Below are 21,245 nucleotides of genomic sequence, written 5' to 3' on the forward strand. Positions count from 1 at the left end.
TCATCTAAAACTTTTGGGACATAGAACATAGAATACAATTGAATACATAGAATTCAATTGCCTTTGACACAAAGACCTGATTAATATTGGAATATTGGATCCATCACAGCAAATATATTTGCTATAATCATATATGTGTGTGTGTGTGTGTGTGTGTGTGTGTATAGCATTTTGTAAAAGACCTGCCAAGTTTTGGATAATCCATTAAGATTATATCCCAGAATTCTTAGGAAAATGGAGACCAGAAAAATATATTTTTTAATTTACAATAGAATACTGATTTTAGTCTTGAATTATGTTGTTTGGGCTAGTTTATATCAAAATACTAATTATATGCACATCTGTTTGTGCTGGGGCAGTAGAACAAAAGGGAGATTATAATTTTAGGAGTTAAACTATGTACAACCTAAGGAATACATTTGTATTTTTTTTGCCAAAATATAAACATAGCGCAAATCCTGTGGACTTCACTTTAGTCAGAAAAAAAATGAAAAGCATGACTTTCATACACATATAAAATGAACACATTAATAATTAATAAGGGACCGAGTAAGATGCTACAACCAGATAAAAGGACATTCCGAAGAATAGACACATTGATAGATCAAGAATATTGAAATTAATATGCTAATGGAGGCAAAGCTGACTTCTTCCAGAGTAAGGAAGAGTAATTCAATTCATCCAATTGAATCTTTAACCAAGAGAATTTATTTACATGTCTACAGACAAGAAATGTTTTGCCTTAGCATCACTTAGATACAACTTGTAAAACAGTTCAAATGCAGTGAAACATAGAATCAGAATCAGGTAATCTGTAAAGGTGCTTTAAACAATGCATTGGCTTTTCACCACGAGACAAATTTTTCCCTAAAATAATGAGATGTAAAAATCTTTAAAACAGTTGAATTAAATGAAATGCCAATATTTTGAGGTTTGATAATATACTCTCTATTGTAATGACACAGTAAAAAAAAATTATCTATATAGTTAATATACTACATTCTCTGTATTCTTAATTACTCATTTTCTTCCTATACCACACATCTTTACCTAACAGTTTGGGACATATAGAAGGTGAAGTAAACAATTAAACATAACAAGAACCACCTTGCTTCAAGAACCTACCTTGTTGAAAATGAACATATTTTGGACACTTGTTAAAAGAAAAAATATTTTTGTCGTTTGGAAGGAGGGCATTTAATTCGTGGCATAACAGGAATTTCACATCAACACAATAAGCCAAATAAAGTATCAGTTGAGATAACAATATTTTATCAACCAAACACAATGATAATGGTGAAGACATTGCAAGAAGCTATTGTAAGTGTTGAATGGTCTGCTTCCACTTAATGCTAATGAGCCTAGTCCTTGCACAAATTTTGGTTTGGTAGAAACTACAGGAGGTAGCATGGTTCATTAGGCTTCCAAAGCTTTAAAATGTTAAAGGGGGTGGTTTTCCTCCTTCAATTCAAGTGAATTGCTAAAAGCATTGGGATGTTCCTCAGTGGAACTTTGAATTTGCTAGTCTCTTCATTAATTTTGACCTTTTTTTACATTCAAAAAAGTTAACTTTACACTAAACGACAGCAGAGTTCTACCTCCTGCAGTTTTGAATTGTGCTTAAACAAGTACTCCAAGCATGTGGAATTTCCGAAGAAAATTTGGGCACCATATTTTTTAAAAAAGGATTTATAAAATAGTCTTTGGAAACTATAATATGCTATTAATGAAGAACAAGTGTTCCTTGATTGTTCTAAAATTCCTAATAGGACCCACAGGACTCTTACATAGTTTTCCAAGTACTTTCATAAATCTGGAGTATGGTTCCCCTGAAACTCAACATCTCTCTACCACCCATTTGACAAGCGACCTGGCAGAAATCTGGTCAATAGCTCATATATGTCATACTCCTTAAGAAATTGTTGCCAGAGATTTGAACTGCTTCAGCTGATGTCTTTCAAAACAATACACACACTCACATACACAAACACAAAATCACATTGCTATTAGTGATCTGGAAAATACGCCGGCAAGCCAGCCATGTGGTGTCCTGGAAAATTTAAAAAAAAGAAGAAATGACAACAGTGCAGCCAACAGTTTCTGTTTAAGTTTTATTTGCTAAGATTTTGAAGTAAGTAACATCTTGTGTTTAATTAATCAGACGATGGCACCTGCTTTAAAATGCTGACATAGAGAAAAGCAGATTTTTAAAAATTTGGAATCAAATTTATTTCTGGAAATACATCTTTCCTGTTGATAGATAGATAACTAGTTTATGCTTTGGGAAATTTTACTATCTAATAGCTTTAAATGTTGACAAAGAGAAAGACTGTGTTTTTTTTTTCTTTTTTGGGAAAACATTTTTTTCCTAGAAATGTGTATTTCCAGTTTATAGATAGTCAAACTAATATGTGTGTTCAGAAGTTCCTCTTCTCTCATAACTCAATTCTAACAATATATTAGAAAGATTCTATGGCATAACATATGGCAAATGTTGGAAAGGAAAAACTTCCTCTATCCATCAAGGTTCTTCTAATTGAACTAAGAATTAAATTGACATGAGACAGGTGAACAGGAAAAAATAAAATTTAATTTCATATATACAGGGAACCTACATAGATGTGAAATTCTCAAGACAGTCAGGCAAAATGAAGTCTTTATGCCATCCTGGACTAAGGAGAAAGGGTGGGGGTCCAGGACTTCAAAGGGAAAGAAAGCAACTAACAGGAAGAATGGAAAGATGTACATGTTTCAGCAAACAAATGTTTGGTGGCCTTTCAGAAGCAATGGGACATCAAGAAGACTTTAATTAAACAGGGTTTGCTAGGATCCTCCCTGCCTGCTACACCTAGTTCTTATTAATATAGTTATCCATGGCGGTAATTCTCTGCCTGGATCAAGTCCTCCATCTAAATTAGAGGGAAGGTCAAGTTTCTTCCTGAGACTTTTGGGCCTTGATCAGTTTGCCATAATTTGCACATCTTGGGGTGGTCTGCCCTTGGCCCCTACACAAATATATATCTTTTATCAAGTAACGCAATAATTCATATAGTGATCTTCATTTTTATGTTTACATTCTCAGGACTATCATTTCAAGAAGAATCTCATTTTGGGTATTTTACAAATCAAATTTAATTTAGACTAACAAGACAGTTACCTTTGTCAGATAACTTGAAATGTTCGTGTGACATCCATCCATCCATCCGTCCACAGGGAAGTGTGATTAGGCAAACTTTAAAGAGCCATATAAAAGGAATTGTCTAGTAGAGTTGATCTGGATGCTTAGAAGACTATTGCTAAACTAGAGAAAAAGGCATCTATTCCTCTAATCATTTCTCTAAGAAGCTAACCTGGCCTTAAATCTAGGAAAAGAAGAGGAAGAGGGGAAGAGAGGGAGGGAGAGGCAGTGTGGGAGAGAGAGAGAGATTAACAATGTACATATGTTTTCCCCAGGAAAAATAGTAGGAAAATGTTGCCAAAGTCTTCCTTGCTGGGTGTGTGTATGTGTGTGTATTTCCCGCTACCTGGATCTACGATGAAATAGATCTACCATGAAATCCGTGCAATGTGACTTCAGTTTCCCCATTTACAATTAGCCAATACAGTGATGTGAATAAAAGTTGCTATTCTATTTTTTCCAAGTCGTCATTCCTTTTGTTTCTTTAAAAGTTTAATTTTTGTTCATCTAAAAATAGATTCTGAATGTAGTATATCATACCCCCTTTCTTAAAAAAAAAAAAAGACAATATTGCATGTCACCACATAACATAATGAAAGAGATAAAACTTCCATTGCTACGTGACTCTGACAGTCAACAATGAATTCTCTGAGGTAATTGCTGAAATTGCTTAGAAAGAAAGTAAAATCTGAATTCGAATAGGTCATCACTTTTTAAATATGTACAATAAAATAGAGTCAGGCCATCTGTGATTCCCCGGTATAAGCTTTTTGTGATGTTTGCACACACGCACACACATACACACACACACACATCCCCAAGTCCTTGAGAATTTAACTTTTTTGACTTCATGCTACAAGAAACATTGCAAAATGTTTTTCAAAAGCAAATAAAAATTTATTTTAAGAGGTCTCAGTTTTCATAAATGTATGATATCAGTATATCCCTATGTCATATTCTATCAGTCTTGGTTGCAAACAACAGAAACAGACTGGCTAACTAGAAAAGGAATTCATTGGAAGGATTGTGGGTAGCTCTCAGAGTGATGGAAAACCTGGAAAACAGAATAACACCAAGACAGGAAACATAACTGAAAATACAGCCAACAGACAGCCACAGGTAAGGATACCACCTCTATGGACATCTGTCACCTCTACTGGATCTCAGCTCTACTACAGTTACCTGGGTAATATCTAACTTCCCATATCTACTTCACTCGCCCAAGATCCAAAGTCCTGAGCAGTTGGTCAAACCAAAGCTTATATGCTTAAGAACTAAGTTGTGAGATGCAGTAAAATCTGCCCTGCTGAGTTTTAGAAACAGGAAATGGAGCCCTTTTTTCCACTAAGATCCCTTCACAGGAAACATTTCCAGAGAGGTAGAGTATTCAGATACTATTTAACCAACATATGATAATTGTCCATGACACATGTCTGTAAGCAGGTGAGTTTGTAAAAAATCATAGGTGGAAAGCCATTATACATTTACTGCCATGCTAGTTTAGTAAACAGTTCCTATTTTAACTACAATCTCGGAAAACAATTCAATTACGCCTGCATATTTGGTACAGGATCTTCTACATCAAAACACTTCAGATGCTCATTAAAATGAATCTAATGAAGGGCACTTGGGTGGCTCATTTATTAGAGTGTCTCACTCTGGATTTCAGCTCAGGTTATGATCTTAGAGTAGTGAGATGAACCACTGAGTAGGGCTCCAGGCAAAGCATGGAGTCTCCTTGTTCCTCTCCCTCCCCCCAGGCCCTCCCCCAACTCACACATGCAAGCTCTCTAAAAATAGATAAATAAATAAAATCTTTTTAAAAAATGAATAGAACAAACACTTCATCAGAATTTTATATTTTATTTGATGTAGTCTTGAAATGTATAGTGGAGTTGATATAAATTCTAAAGTTAGTATTTCATAAGGAGTGGAAATTCAATTTGGGAGGATAGATTTTAGATAGATTAGGTAGATACATGATAGGTAGAGAGATAGATAAAGGAAGAGAGAGAAGGACAGACATTACATCTTTTTTCCTTCAAGACGGACATTTCCTAGTAGGGGGAAAAGGTGCGAGCAATTTCTTTCCCTAAAGTATCCTTTTTAAAAACAATACTCAAAAGAGACAAAAAGTCCCACTCAGGAAATAAGTCAAGCAGAGAGAGTCAATTATCATATGGTTTCACTTATTTGTGGAGCATAACAAATAGCATGGAGGTCAAGGGGAGATGGAGAGGAGAAGGGAGTTGAGGGAAATTGGAAGGGGAGGTGAACCATGAGAGACTATGGACTCTGAAAAACGATCTGAGAATTTTGAAGGGGTGGGGGGTGGGAGGTTGGGGGCACCAGGTGGTGGGTATTGTAGAGGGCACGGATTGCATGGAGCACTGAGTGTGGTGCAAAAATAATGAATACTGTTATGCTGAAAAAATAAAAAATTAATTAAAAAAAAAAAAGTCCCACTCAGTCAAATATTTGTCTGATGTTATTTACAACAGAATTAGCATATTAATTTAAACCTATACATTTCTTTCAGTACATAGTTCAAGTAAAGGTTATATTACAGGTAGTTTGGCTTCCGTGACAATTATTTGTTTAAAGTATAGAGAAGCATGAAAGATTTTATATACATGTTTAAAATTTTAGTTTTAATAGGCATTTTTCTTATACTCTAATTCAATGCCTCAAACAGGATCATGTGTGTGAGCAAGCTATAAACGAACCCAATTAAAAATTAATATCAAAACTAATCATCCTTGGGAAAGCAGCTTTACAGAACAGCCCCGTATTCCAAATTAGATCAACTATCTCTCTTTTAAACTGAAATTATAGTAATGTTAGTTTGAGCACTGACAAGCTCTGATGATAAGGAAATTTTCAAGAAGTCTGTGAACTAAATTCCAGATTTCTGTCCCAGAGAAAAAAAAAATTACCTATATTCTATTGTCTAAAAAGGTATTAAATTAATAATTTGAATAACGCTATCATGAGAAAAAGACCCTTACAACTGATAATCTGAGGGGAAAAACCCCAAAAACATAAAAACATAATAATTAGTTAAAAGGCACACTCATGACTAATTATTTTGTAGCATCTTTATTTCATAATATGTGGAATAGTGCATGTCTATATTCCAAGAAATAGGTGCCATTATTTCCCTAAAATATTTGAAAAAAGTGAATGAGCCCTTATATGTGTTTATAGTCCTTAACACCCAATAAATCTCTTGTTTCCATTGCCCTGCATCATTTAGACTGACTTAAAATAATATTCAGCCAACACATTTATTGAGTGCCTACTTTTACCAAAACACTGTGCCATTACATAAAGATGAGAGACTCCCAATGCAAGGAACAGACAGACACAGATATAAGTGATTAAACACAAATTTTGCAAATGTTGAAACACAAAAGTACAACACAAATACTGCAAATACATTTATGAAGCATTCGGGAGCACAAAATGCACAGCGATTAACTGGAGGGGGGAGGCAGAAAAGACTTCACAGAAAAGGTGACATTGAAGCTCTATCTTGCAACATGACAGTCTTGTGCTAATTGTAAATTGCAATAAATATTTGATAAATAGGAGCTTGTGTCCTCATTTGGAGCCATGTACATTAAAATACTGAAATTTACTGTAATTTATAGCCAAAACTTTATCACTGGCATCCATCAAATGCAAAGATGATACGGCCTCCAACTATTTCTTTCCCTGCCAAATCAACTCCCATCAGGTTTCTGTCTCCACACTTTGGTAAAACTGTATCATTAATGATCTCCACATTGCAAAATCCAAATATAATTTCTCAGTCCTCATTTTACTTTACTTGGTTAATGGGTAACTCACTTTGCCCTGAAACATTGGCTTTGAAATTTGAAATTGGCTTCATCTTGAAACTTGGCTTCCGTGACACCATGTTTGCTCCATTTTTCTCCTTTCTGGCTGCTCCTTTTCAGATTCTTTTGATGATTCCTCCTTTTCTTCTAAATACCTAAATGCAAGAGAACAGTCCTCAAACTGCTTCTTTTTCCCTGCTACACTTAATCCCTAATTCAATGTCTCAGTGCTAAGCAGTATCTCTATGCTGCTCCATTACCTACATCACCGGCCCAAGAGTCTACATTGAGCTCAAGACTTAAATACCCAAGCACACACTCAGCAGCTCCACTTGAAATATCCAGAGAACACCCCACACTTAAATATGTTAAGTCTATATGATACTCTCCATAGATGCTGAAAAAGCATTTGACAAAGTACAGCATCCCTTCCTGATCAAAACTCTTCAAAGTGTAGGGATAGACGGCACATACCTCAATATTATCAAAGCCATCTATGAAAAACCCACTGCAAATATCATTCTCAATGGAGAAAAACTGAAAGCTTTTCCGCTAAGGTCAGGAACACGGCAGGGATGTCCGTTATCACCACTGCTATTCAACATAGTACTAGAACTCCTAGCCTCAGCAATCAGACAACAAAAGGAAATTCAAGGCATCCAAATCAGCAAAGAAGAAGTCAAACTATCACTCTTTGCAGATGATATGATACTATATGTGGAAAACCCAAAAGACTCCACTCCAAAACTGCTAGAACTTGTACAGGAATTCAGTAAAGTGTCAGGATATAAAATAAATGCACAGAAATCAGTTGCATTTCTCTACACCAACAACAAGACAGAAGAAAGAGAAATTAAGGAGTCCATCCCATTTACAATTGCACCCAAAACTATAAGATACCTAGGAATAAACCTAACCAAAGAGACTAAGAATCTATACTCAGAAAACTATAAAGTACTCATGAAAGAAATTGAGGAAGACGCAAAGAAATGGAAAAATGTTCCATGCTCCTGGATTGGAAGAATAAATATTGTGAAAATGTCTATGCTACCTAAAGCAATCTACACATTTAATGCAATTCCTATCAAAGTACCATCCATTTTTTTCAAAGAAATGGAACAAATAATCCTAAAATTTATATGGAACCAGAAAAGACCTTGAATAGCCAAAGGAATATTGAAAAAGAAAGCCAAAGTTGGTGGCATCACAATTCCGGACTTCAAGCTCTATTACAAAGCTGTCATCATCAAGACAGCATGGTACTGGCACAAAAACAGACACATAGATCAATGGAACAGAATAGAGAGCCCAGAAATGGACCCTCAACTCTATGGTCAACTCATCTTCGACAAAGCAGGAAAAAATGTCCAATGGAAAAAAGACAGCCTCTTCAATAAATGGTGTTGGGAAAATTGGACAGCCACATGCAGAAAAATGAAATTGGATCATTTCCTTACACCACACACGAAAATAGACTCAAAATGGATGAAGGATCTCAATGTGAGAAAGGAATCCATCAAAATCCTTGAGGAGAACACAGGCAGCAACCTCTTCGACCTCAGCCGCAGCAACATCTTCCTAGGAACATCACCAAAGGCAAGGGAAGCAAGGGCAAAAATGAACTTTTGGGATTTTATCAAGATCAAAAGCTTTTGCACAGCAAAGGAAACAGTGAACAAAACCAAAAGACAACTGACAGAATGGGAGAAGATATTTGCAAATGACATATCAGATAAAGGGCTAGTGTCCAAAATCTATAAAGAACTTAGCAAACTCAACACCCAAAGAACAAATAATCCAATCAAGAAATGGGCAGAGGACATGAACAGACATTTCTGCAAAGAAGACATCCAGATGGCCAACAGACACATGAAAAAGTGCTCCATATCACTCGGCATCAGGGAAATACAAATCAAAACCACCATGAGATATCACCTCACACCAGTCAGAATGGCTAAAATTAACAAGTCAGGAAATGACAGATGCTGGCGAGGATGTGGAGAAAGGGGAACCCTCCTACACTGTTGGTGGGAATGCAAGCTGGTGCAACCACTCTGGAAAAGAGCATGGAGGTTCCTCAAAATGTTGAAAATAGAACTACCCTATGACCCTGCAATTGCACTGCTGGGTATTTACCCTAAAGATACAAACGTAGTGATCCGAAGGGGCACATGCACCCGAATGTTTATAGCAGCAATGTCTACAATAGCCAAACTATGGAAAGAACCTAGATGTCCATCAACAGACGAATGGATAAAGAAGATGTGGTATATATACACAATGGAATACTATGCAGCCATCAAAAGAAATGAAATCTTGCCATTTGCAATGACGTGGATGGAACTAGAGGGTATCATCCTTAGTGAAATAAGTCAATCGGAGAAAGACAACTATCATATGATCTCCCTGATATGAGGGAGAGGAGATGCAACATGGGGAGTTGAGGGGGTAGGAGAAGAGTAAATGAAACAAGATGGGATTGGGAGGGAGACAAACCATAAGTGACTCTTAATCTCACAAAACAAACTGAGGGTTGATGGGGGGAGGGGGTTGGGGGAGGGGGTGGGGTTATGGATATTGGGGAGGGTATGTGCTATGGTGAGTGTTGTGAAGTGTGTAAACCTGGCGATTCGCAGACCTGTACCCCTGGGGATAAAAATATATGTTTATAAAGCTGTTAAAAAAAAAAAAAAAAAAGAAAGGATGAATACCCAAGTTTTGTAGCAACATGGACGGGACTGGAAGAGATTATGCTGAGTGAAATAAGTCAGGCAGAGAGAGTCAATTATCATATGGTTTCACTTATTTGTGGAGCATAACAAATAGCATGGAGGACAGGGGGAGATGGAGAGGAGAAGGGAGTTGAGGGAAATTGGAGGGGGAGGTGAACCATGAGAGACTATGGACTCTGAAAAATAATCTGAGAATTTTGAAGGGGTGGGGGGTGGGAGGTTGGGGGCACCAGGTGGTGGGTATTGTAGAGGGCACGGATTGCATGGAGCACTGGGTGTGGTGCAAAAATAATGAATACTGTTATGCTGAAAAAAATAAAAAAATTAAAAAAAAATATGTTAAGTCTGGTCTCTTCACATTTCCCTCTAAATTAGCCCCTCCTGCTTTTATTCCCATCTCAGGAAATAGTAGTTCCATTCTTTCAGGTGTTCAGGGTCAAAAGCTGGGAGTCATCTTTGCTTCTTCTCTTTCTCTCAGTCAGACTCCAGATCCAGTCCGTCATTAAATCTTGTCAACTCTAGCTGCAAAATACACCTAGACTGTGATGACTTCTCATCACTTTCATTGCCCTGGTCTGAGCCATATCAACTCCAGTCTAGATTTGTATAATAACCTTCTGAATGGTCACCCTGATGGTTGCCCTGATTCTAATCAAGTCTTCATTCCATTTTCAACATTGGAACCATAGTAATTCTGTCAGATTTGCTAAAAAAAGAAAAGAAAACAAAAATAAAACAAAACTTCTCATATTTCTCCATGTCACTCTGAGTGGAACCAAAACTTTTGCTATGAATCACAAAGTTTTATGTCATCCCATAGCTCATTGTCCCCTATAACTCTCGCCTTGTATTCATTTGACTTCAGTCTCACCTGCTTCCTTCTGGTTCTTCACACATGCCAGGCATGTTCCCACTTCAGGAATTACACTCACTCTGCCTTTTGCTTAGAATGAACTTCCCTATGTATCAGCATGGGTCAGATCATACCTTCCTTTAGGTCTTTCCTCAAATTTTACCTTTTCAGTGAAATTTGACTCTTCACTAGAAATTGTACTCTGTCTAAAACTGCAATTTCCATCCTAAGTATTTGTACCCTTTTACTTTGTTTTTTCTCTCTAGCACTCACTCCTAACAGTATGTAATTTATCCACTTACCTTTTTAATTTTCTGTCTTTCCCCTCAAAGTGTGCTCTATAATGGCAGAAACTTTTGTATGTTTTGATCACTACTGTTTCTCTGTTATTTAGAAGCAGTGCCTGATACATCATAGATGGTCAATAAAAATGTTAAGTAAATAATATACAACATAAGGATTCAGGATTATAAAAATTGGTACCAGTACTGAGTATTTACCCACCTGTGTTCTAAGGAAATTATTTAAAAAGTGGGAGTATGTATATTTCTTGCCATATCAGAGACCTTTTGACTGGGAGGAGAAGGGAAGCAATCCATCAAGAGATGTATCCCTGTCCCCAAGTCTCCCCTGATTTCTTCCCAGGCCAGAATTCCAGCTGTAAAGAAAGGTGGTGGCAGTTCTGAAGCTAAACCTTAATAAATACTAGAATTCTTGCAATTTCTCTCCTATTTTCCCTAAAAACTTACCCAGTTTTGACCTTGGTCAAAGTCTCATTTTATTTGTCCTGATGTTTCTAACTGGAATTATTTATTCTACTGATGAATTTGCTAATATACAAATAGTGGATCTTGTGTGTGATTTTTGCAACCAAATGTTTCATTTCTTTCCTGAAATTTATACAAAATGTTTCCATTAGCATGTGAAAAAATTAACTCTCTTTGGCTTCCCATGCCAATAACAGCAATGTTATTTAAAATAGAATAAACATTTAGTTAGAGATGGTAACATAATCCTAACTTTTACAATTTCAAACACAATCTCAATTGAAATCAGCATAAACTACGCTGGATTTCTTCATCTTAAAAAATACTATTTTCAGGGGCTCCTGTGTGTGGCTCAGTTAGTTGAGTGCCTGATTCTTGGCTTTGCCTCAGATCTTGATCTCATGGGTCACTCTGCTGGGCACGGACTCTGTTGGAGTCTCCCTCCTTCCCTACCCCCATTGGTGCACTATCTCTCTTTCTTTCCCTTTCCCTCTCTCTAAAAAGAGTAAATAAATCTTTTTAAAAAATACTATTTTCAGTGGGACTTGTAAAAGCTGTCTATTTTTACTAGTATATATTTTAGGTGCCCTAACTTTCATATAACAGATAAATGCTGAAATCTCAGTGGTTTATCTCAATTATTTTTCATTTATGCCCTAACTAAATAGCAGCATGGTTGAGTGGGGGGAGGGGAGGAGGATAATTCTCCTTGTAGGGATTCAAGACCCAGGCTGATTAAGCCTCTGCCATCTCTAAACATGACTTCTACTGTCAACTCAGTCATTGTGTATCCAGCAACAAGGCAAAGGAAGAGAAAGAGTTGAGGAACCGGCAAGAAGTAGTTATAGGCTAGGGTTAGACATGGCCAACCATATATTTACACTCTATCAGCCAGCACTCAGACTTCCAGCTTTAACTTAAGTCAAGAAAGGCTGGGAAATGTGTGCAAGGAGAATGGGGAAATGGATTTTGCTAAATTTAGCTAGTCTCTGCTTCAGTCTTCTCTTTTAGTCATTAAATGTTTTCCTTTTGCTCCCACATACAGAACTCATTCTTCCACTCCCCTGAAGTTTTGTGCAGTCATTGCATCCAGCAAGCAGTCCAATATCTTCTGCTGATGCAAAACCTATTAAGTCCAAATGTAGCTTTTATTAATTCATAACCCTGTGAATATAAAACAACATATTTCCATTCCCTACTTCCAACCCATACCTATACCCAATTACAAAGGTAGTGAAAAATAAGATCCACAATAAAATCTTCCATTTGGGTTGGGGGGGAAGCAACTGTAGCAAGAATTATGAAGTCCTATAGAGCAGATATTTAGAAGAACCCCTACACATAAGGAGGGGGATATGTCTTGATTAGACTCTGAGTTTAATTTCTTTGAACATCTCCCTTATCCCCTTTTCTCCCTGATCCGTCTTCCACCCTATGGAAACTTCTTTCTTGATCACTATCACCATACTTGAAGTTGGCATGAGAGATCAGGATTTCCTTTGGGGCTGTAGAAAACTTGGAAGTCTGATTCCCATTCAGTAGGAAGGCTATACCCTTAATCTGATCTTTTTCACAGACTACTGGATCTTCCAAAGCTACTTCAATTTTATTTCTTATTTTTAGAAGAGTAGTGGCAGCCACCACTTTTTTCACCCCTTTCAAATCCCAAATCTCTGGACTAATTCTTCATTGACTTTGATTTACTGAGCTAGGCCTCAGATTTCTTCCACTCACTGTCTGTGGGCTGGTGAACCAGACCTCAGTCAGGTGGCCCCATCCAACTTGGAGAAAAGCTTAGAAATGAAGCCTACCTGTGGACTCAAGGCTGAAAGGGAAACCAGTCTGGTTAGCAGGTAGCCAATATCAAACTGTGAAGTTTGAAGGGTTGTTATGATTTGGAGAATGGAGTTTCATTTGGTTTTGTTTTAAGGTTTCATGACAGAGATGGTGACAATGACAAAAGAGCCTCAGAACTTCTGTGAAATATACAATATTTATGGGAATTCTATTTTCTGAGAACTCTTGCTCTTTATTAATAGCAAGATTTCTAAAAGAGGGAAATAACAAATAGTGTAATTTTAAAGAATTAAAAATTCACTCTTCCCTGCACTTTGAGTGTGTTTCTTGTCCATCTTCGCACTACAATCTTAGTCATAAAGGGGAATTTGCACTATTATAGACCCACACCAATCTTGGTAAGTGTTCCAAACTCAAGGAAATAGAAGAGGATATAAACACATTTTTATGAATTTTTAAGAAATTAACCACTAATTTGTAACATCACTGAGATCAACTCTGTGTCCTTAATGAGTTGTTTAAGCATTAGAAGAAACATGTTTCCTATGACAATAGAGTTTTTCTTTGGTGAAAACTCAGAATCATTGAGTTAAATTATCTTTTTAATTTACATATCAAATATTAGTGCATAAAATTTTTTTAATGCAGAAATGCCAGTTTGTTCTTAGGATGAAGACAGAGGGTACAGGATGTTGGTATCCATTGTATCAAGTTCCAAGATAGATTTTCCCATCTACATACCACAGATTACAGCTCCTAGTAGTATTTTAGCTGAAAGGATGATTCAGGACAAGGATAAAAATGTGAGCTTACTGGGAGGCTCCACATAGAAATAGATCTTTTCCTGATGGCTAAAGATCGAACTAAGAGCAAGAACTAAAATATTACATACGAGTCTATCTTTAGAATTCCTCGATAGAGGTTTCCCAGAACAAATAAACAAGTAGTAAGATTTGTCCATACATTTTTAAAGGAATAACTTAGATAATTACCTTGTTTTAATCTGTCATTATTATTTTAACCTCTTCATTTAGTTTTAATATCTAATATCTAAGACAATCGCTTCATTGTAAACCACCTTAGTGTTATTAATCCCCCTGTTATGGACTGAGGGTTTGTGTCCCTCTTCCTCCAAATTCATATGTTGAAATACTAATACCCAATGTGTGGTATTAAAAAGTGAGCCAGGGCACCTGGGTGGTTCAGTGGGTTAAGCCTCTGCCTTCAGCCCAGGTCATAATCTCAGGGTCCTGGGATCGAGCCCCACATCAGGCTCTTTGCTCAGCAGGGAGACTGCTTTTCCCCCCTCTCTCTTCCTGCCTCTTGGCCTACTTGTGATCTTTCTGTCAAATAAATAAATAAAATCTTTTTAAAAAATTAAAAATAAATAAAAAGTGAGGCCTTTGGGAGATAATTAGGTTACGAGAGTGGAATCCTCATGAATGAGATCAATACCCTGAAAGAGACTCCACAGAGCTTTCTCTCGGCCCTTTCAACATGTGATCACATAGCAAGAGGACCGCAGGCTATAAACCAGGAAGCAGCTCTGCCCAGACACCGAATCTGTCAGCACCTCGATGGTAGACTTCAGAGCTCCAGAAACATGAGAAATAAGGGGTCTCTGTTTAAGCCACCAGTTTAAGGTAATTTGCCTAAATGGACAAAAACATAGCCACAGGAGTCAGGCTTTTGTCTGCCAACATTTTCTCAGTTTTCTTTTGGAATGCAAGAAAAACTACTTTGGTATTGATGTGAAGATGGAACTTCTCACACTTCTACCCCCAAGGAAAGCATACATTTTCTCTCACTCAGCCATTCATATTTTATTTTGATTTTCTCTGAATTACAAAAAACTCAGTAATCTTTATCATATATATTTATGCTTACTAGAACCACTTCGACAAATTTCCATCACCACGCTACAGACTGGATAAAATCTTAAGTCGTCAATTGAGATGGTTAACAGTAATTTGTTGTGCTAAAATGTGAAAAGAAAAAGAAAAAAGTGAAGTTTTACTTCCCTTTGACTAACATGGACTTAGGAACTGAAGTTAGGAATTTTTTTTCTTCGGGTCATTAAAGCTTGGATTCTATCATCCATTTGATTTTATCCTCATTATACATTTTATTTTCACTAGTTAGCACAGACTAAATGATTCTAAATATACAGTTCTGTCAGCTCAGGACATTTGCAATAAGCATTTTTTCTTCACCTTGATTATGGCATAGAAGACCTTTAAAGAATTAAACAAAGCCTATACTACTTAGTCCATTTTTAATCCATCCCTCCAAATTAATGGTTTCTATTAATTACACAACAAAGATTGAAAAGGGGAGAAGTGGAGGGTGCAGTGTTTTTCATCTAAAGGTGCACTGCTGTAAGAGATGTTAAACAGTTAAGCCAGATTTTAATGAATTCTGAGCTAGGTTTTAATTAGGGTTGACATATGAACTATTCAGTTCTACAGTACCCTATACATGAAGGGTTCTTTTTAAAACTAAAACCTAGAATTATTATATGTAATTAGTGTTATAAATGAGAAGATATGAATGGCACATTTTTGGTGCCAAGAGAATACTAATTCAGACCTCACTCCCAACAGGCTTCTAGCCCACACTGGCTGCTGTCTGCTAACCACACCATGTTTCACGAGAGTCACCATGTAGACATCCAGTCAGAAAACAAAAGGTACCAGAACAATATATCTGCTGTTATTCTACTGGTAATTTAAGTTCCAATTAATTTAATTTCTGGACATATATGGTTTTTATATTTTGTGTACTTCCTAAATATATACTACTACATGTGCCTACTGACCGATCAAACTTGATCTGACAAGTGGTAAATGGCCTCAGTAAGCACACAGTTCAGGTAAACTCAATCAACAACAATGCTGTAAATGAGCCAATGTTGCCATCTTTTATGAAAGCACATTACTTGTTAATTAGCCAAAAAATAAATGATTCACTTTAAGAAACTTATTTGGCCTATTGGACAAGAAGCTAGAGTTCCTGTAACTCCTTTAATTCAATACCAAAGAGACAGAATGAGGTTACTTTAAAATATTGCTCTACCCCACACTTTTAAATGAACTCAGACAAAAACTCAAAGTTGTTTTCAAGGTTGCCTGATAATTCTTTGTCAGAAAAAAATGAAAGCAATCTGGTTCTTGAAGAAAAACCCAATTTTAATCCATAAACCAAATTAACAACTTGAAAAATTACATCAAAAGTATACTGTCGAGGGGCACCTGGGTGGCTCAGTGGGTTAAAGCCTCTGTCTTCAGATCAGGTCGTGGTCCCAGGGTCCTGGGATCGAGCCCCGCCTCGGGCTCTCTGCTCAGCGGGGAGCCTGCTTCCCCCTCTCTTTCTCTTGCCTGCCTCTCTGCCTACTTGTGATCTCTGTCTGTCAAATAAATAAATAAAATCTTAAAAAAAGTGTACTGTCAAAGGACTAAATGATTAGCAGACACCGGGATGGAGCCAAAAATGTGACCTGCGAGAGTCTCTGGTCAATAGGAAATTACAGGGCAGGTAAATACATTCCCAGACACATCACCATCTACATCAGCATTATAATATGTATTATCATAAAACACACAAATTAACCAGCACTATTAGAAAAGAAAGATATGGTCCAATTGAAATGAATTGTCTAAACTGGGCTATGGTTAGGATTCCTCTGCCTCAGGGGTCAGTACACTTTTTCTCTAAAGATGAAAACAGTAAATACTCAAGGCAAATGTTTGTTTCTGCCATGGCAGTATGATAGCAGCCATACACCATATATAAATGATCTGATGTGACTGTGTTCCAAAAAAACTTTATTTATGGACACAAGTTATTTTGTATAATTTTCACATGCCATGAAATATTATTCTTCTCTTGATTTTTTTCCAACCATCAAAAAATGAAAAAGTCACTCTTAGTCTCTGGGCCATTCAAAAACAGGTGGTGGCTGGGATTTGCTCCAGGGGTCATAGTTTTCCCAGGACAGGCCCAGTTTGTATCTATCGACCTGGCATAATTATCAATAACTTCCTCTTTCAAACTCAAAGTGTTCTGTTATAGACAATAAATTATATAGTCCCTCCATCTATGGTGAAAATGTATTAAAACAAAAAAACCAACAAAGCATGTGACATACCCAGCTTTACATTGGAAGTATCTTATAAAAAGTATTTTCCTTATAAATGTCAATAAATTATCATTATCAAATGTGTTGTTACCTGACTTAACACCGTGTCCATTTGAAAGCATAATTGAATAAGTGAAAGAAAGTATTCAGCCACTAAAGAAAGTACCCACGGGATAAGAAAATTGCGTACAACAGATAATAATTAGGTTTGTCAGAGATGAGCTGAATGGGTATTCAGAAGAACAAGGAGAAACAAGACATAAATTGAGCAAGCCCCCTATTTTTATGTTGATAGAATATTACTCATGAAATGCCGTGTTCTGATATAGGTCAAGCAGTCCTGTGTAATATCTGAAAACATTGCTGAAGATAAGGTGATGCTTGACATAGTAAGCTAAGGAAAACAAGTCTGGCCTGAAGTTGTTTTATTATTATTATTGAAGTATAGTTGAAATACAGTGTTTTATTAGTTTCAGGTATACAACAAATTGATCCAATAATTCTATACATTACTCATTGCTCACCATAAGTGTAGTCACCATACAACATTATATAATATGATAGACAATATTGCGTATGCTGTATTTTTCATCTCCGTGACTTATTTTATAACTGGAAGTTTGTACTTCTTAATCCCCTTTATCTTTTTCGCCTATCCCCCACCCGCTCCCCTTTGGCAAGCATCGATTTGTTCTCTGTATTTAAGAGTCTCTTTGGTTTTGTTTGTTTGTTTGTTCATTTGGCCTTTTTTTTTTCCTAGATTCAACATATAAGTGAAAGTATATGGTATTTATGTTTCTTGGTCTGACTTATTTCACACAGCATCATACCCACTAGGTCCATCCAGGTTGTCACAAATACACCTGAAATTGTTTTCCATGAGTTCAATGAGCTAAAAACTGGAGTATTAGACACATAGGAGAGAAATAACAGAAAGCAAGTCTTTTTGGAAGTCTCACACCTCAAGAGTATTTTCATCCCAAGACTGCATAATTAATTCAACTATGATTTTACAATATCAACCTAATTTACAAGATACTTCTTCCATTCCCAGTATTCTGCAATCACATTTGCTGGTTAGACCAAAGACGCTATTAAGTTTTCCAGAGGAAGGTTTCATTTGTCACTAAAAATGACTAATAATGACAACACCAAACTCAAGGCTGACAGCCACAATTTCATCAGGAGGTTGCACAATTCAAGAACGTATTTTCTTCTTCCAGCTCATAGGTTAAGACATGCCATGGCAGATAAAAGCAACATTTTGTACCCCATGAAGACAGGAAATAATAGCCATGTTTAAGGAAAAGCATACTATGTGGTCTTGTAACCTGTGGTTAAAAACGCATGGCCAACCCCACGCGGTATCATGATAACTCCACAACATGCCCTTTCTCTCTGGTGTTTAAACCAGTAAACTCTGTAAAGTGGTCTGCTAAATAATAAGGAAAAAGAATTTCTGTCATAACTTCTTTTCCATGTTCTTTCACTTATTTTTCTCTTCATCTAAGCATCAGGCTCTATTGCAACCTATCATACAGGGAACAGCATCTGAGAAGTCCAGCTTAATTCAAAGTCATCATGGACCAAGAGGGCTAAAAACCAGAGCTCCCTGTACAAACTGCATTCTATTAGTTCTATGACTTCATTCTTTCCTGACTATAAATTTACCCTATGTTTTAAGGAAACCAGGTTTAACAGCAATGGAATTAATCATACATGCCTTCATAGAAGTATATTATGAAAAAAAGACATTTAAAAACATAAACTGGGGGATGGGGGGGTGCCTGGGTGGCTCAGTCAGTTAAACATCTGCCTTTGGTTCAGGTAGTGATCCTGGGGTCCCAGGATTGAGCCCCACATGTGTTCCCTGCTCAGTGCAGTGTCGGCTTTTCCCTCTCCCTCTGCCTGCCATTCCCTCTGCTTGTACTCTCTCTCTCTTTGTCAAATAAATAAATAAAATATATTTTTTTAATTAAAAACAAAAACATAAACTGAGGGGAACCTGGGTGGCTCAGTCAGTTAAGTGTCTGCCTTTGCTTCAGTCCATGATCCTTGGGTCCTGGGATAGAGCCCCACTCCAGGCTCAGCAGGGCTTCTCCCTGTCCCTCTGCCTCCGCTCATACTCTCTCTTGCTGTCTCTCTCAAGTAAATAAATAAAATCTTTAAAAAATTAAAATAAAAACATAAGCTGATAAATCAATAAAAGAGAATCAATCCCCATGATAGATGAGGAAATAAGATTTACAGACCAATCAAAAGACACGGAAAGGATAAGTGGGACACAAAGATAGCACCTGGGCAACTCATTCTATAGCTGGGAGTAATCCACACTAAAGCTACTATTTTCTCCACTTCAAATCTTCCAGTACATTCTGCTGAAGTGCCCAGATATTGGTGTCTAATCCCTACTAGCAGATGTCTCCTTTCACTGACTTCCTGATGTGATGAATAGGCAGGGGACATGTACTTGGAAAACCGTTCACACTAGAAGCTGGTCTCAGGGAATCTTACTTCCTATTTTGATGCAGTTTTAAGTGTTAAAAATGTTTATTCCTGGCATCAGAAGGAATGGACGGATGGCACTACTCAAAGTCAATTTATATAAGCAAACATGTTTTTAAATGAAAGTTAAATTTAGCATAAAAGTCAAAGTTTAATAAAATGAACTTTTCAAAGTCTGTCACACACACACTTGGTTATTAAAATTTTAGAACGTCTTATGTCTTTTTGCTGACTTTCTTGAGTATTTTCACATTAGATTTCCAATTAACAAAGCCATGATTTTTTCTTAAAGTTTGAAGGCTTAAACTTGAAGTTGGCTTAAAATAAGACTATAACAAAATCTACTTCTTTTTCATGGACTTTCTTAATTGTAAGACAAATTTATGAATTTTTTTTTCCTTGAGCATGAATTTGAGTATCATATAATCTAGATTAAAGCATCTATAATAAGGTCAACTTCTTTTTTTAAAAAAGATTTTTATTTATTTATTTGACAGAGAGAGAGATCACAAGCAGGCAGAGAGGCAGGCAGAGAGAGAGGAAGGGAAGCAGGCTCCCTGCTGAGCAGGGAGCCCGATGTGGGGCTCGATTCCAGGACCCCGGGATCATGACCTGAGCTGAAGGCAGAGGCTTAACCCACTGAGCTACCCAGGTGCCCCAATAAGGTCAACTTCTATAGAGTATTAGTTCATATTTTGAGTTGTTTATCAAATGTTGGCTATTTACTACCCATTTCACACTTAATTCTCATATATTCTTCTAGTAACCCAATGACATAAAGATTATTATTTTGCCCATTTGGCAAATAGGGAATCCAAGGCATAGACTGAAAAAATAACCTATCCATGAGTGATGGGTAGAACTCGGTTTAAAACAAAACAACCAGATTTCAGAGTCAAGGCTTTCAACCATCACTACCTTTCTGCACTTTATTTTTAAAATGACCTGTTTGCAAATCTTAAAAATCTAGGACATTATAGTGACTGATATGATTCACTAAAATGTACGAGAGCATGAACCATATGGGTCCAATCTGTGTACGAACAGTTACCTACGTGAAACTCATCACATTTACTCAATTTGAAAAACAGACATCAATTAATTTATTTAGGTATGGAATTATTGCAGCTTCCTCTTATTGAGAGCTGTCAGACAAATTGCAACTATCTGCACTTCTACCATGCCAACCCCCTTGAGGAATGCATTCATTACTTTCACACTCTATTGAGGTCATTGGATTTTGGGAGAATCACTTCTTCTCTGTTTTTTGAAACTATTGCTGATATCAGGAAACTATTGGCTGAAATTTTATAAAAATGACAGGGTTACTACTTCAGCAATGTTCTCATGTGTGACTTTTCAGGTCAACATCTACAGAGGATACAAACAAGGAAATTTCACTTACAAGATTTCAGGTTGCAGGGAGAATATGG

This window comes from Lutra lutra, chromosome 4, assembly GCF_902655055.1.
Source record: "Lutra lutra chromosome 4, mLutLut1.2, whole genome shotgun sequence".
Lineage (NCBI taxonomy): Eukaryota > Metazoa > Chordata > Mammalia > Carnivora > Mustelidae > Lutra > Lutra lutra.